General features: G+C 28.5%; 1 long non-coding RNA gene across 1 annotated transcript; it reads right to left on the bottom strand.

The window, feature by feature from the left end:
- Positions 1-324: 324 nt before the first annotated feature.
- Positions 325-860, bottom strand: LOC109589541 (uncharacterized). Its single transcript, XR_002188767.1, has 2 exons — positions 814-860; positions 325-570 (listed from the first exon to the last, which is right to left on the bottom strand). It is a non-coding gene; the product is annotated as an uncharacterized LOC109589541 (long non-coding RNA).
- Positions 861-869: the final 9 nt, after the last annotated feature.

Genomic DNA, 869 nt, shown 5'->3' with positions numbered 1-869 from the left:
TAAATCATGTGAATAAAATTCACTTGATAAGGGATCTATAGCAGTTTAAATAAATTTGTACTGTAAATGGGAAATGTATGTATCAAATAATTTTTTAATTGGAATGGAGTACATTTTATAAAGCTATAAAACTTCCATACGCCCGCAATGCCATTATAAAATAGTATGCATTAATGTTATAATGAACTATGAAGGATTGTATTTCTCCCCTTATCAGTGGTGATTCATAACCAGAAACATTTCACAGTCTGTACTACCTTGTGTATGACTATAGCTGTCTACATAAAAATTCAGAGCATTAATGTGTTGCAATAGAGACAGTTATACTTTCATTTCTCGTGGTAAAATAAAAATTCTTTTGTTATTCCTATTCAATCAAAGTTTGAAATATTCAGTTCATATATCAGCTGCTGCAGCAGTTTGCTATTGTGTTAAAGCTATAATATCACTGTGTCATTAAAAACTTATGAATTTACTATAATTATTTCTTAAAGGATCCATTATAAAATGTTATTGTTCTGAATCACATTCACACATAAATCTTGAAGTTATGGTCAGCTCAAGTAGATACTGTATATAAAAAAGAAACTGTAATCACCCCACCAAAATGCTTCATAGTCTTAATGAAACAATAATCAGCTTATATAGATCTAACTGTCATGAAAATTACTAGCAACTACGTTACTATGAAGTTTTATAGTCTAATTGAAACTATTATATCAGCTCTAACTGTCAATAAAACTGACACTATAGTAAATGTAATCAACGAAAATAATATTATTGACATAGATCTAATGATCATAAACAGCCTACCTGTTCTGAAACTGCTAAAATGATGAAGTTCTTATCAAAAACTTAAATAGAGCTAA

Source organism: Amphimedon queenslandica, unplaced genomic scaffold (genome assembly GCF_000090795.2).
Source record: "Amphimedon queenslandica unplaced genomic scaffold, v1.1 AMPQUscaffold_11203, whole genome shotgun sequence".
In the NCBI taxonomy this organism is placed as follows: Eukaryota; Metazoa; Porifera; class Demospongiae; order Haplosclerida; family Niphatidae; genus Amphimedon; species Amphimedon queenslandica.
Note: the sequence above shows the minus strand (reverse complement) of the source record. Positions and strands in the feature narration are given on the sequence as shown.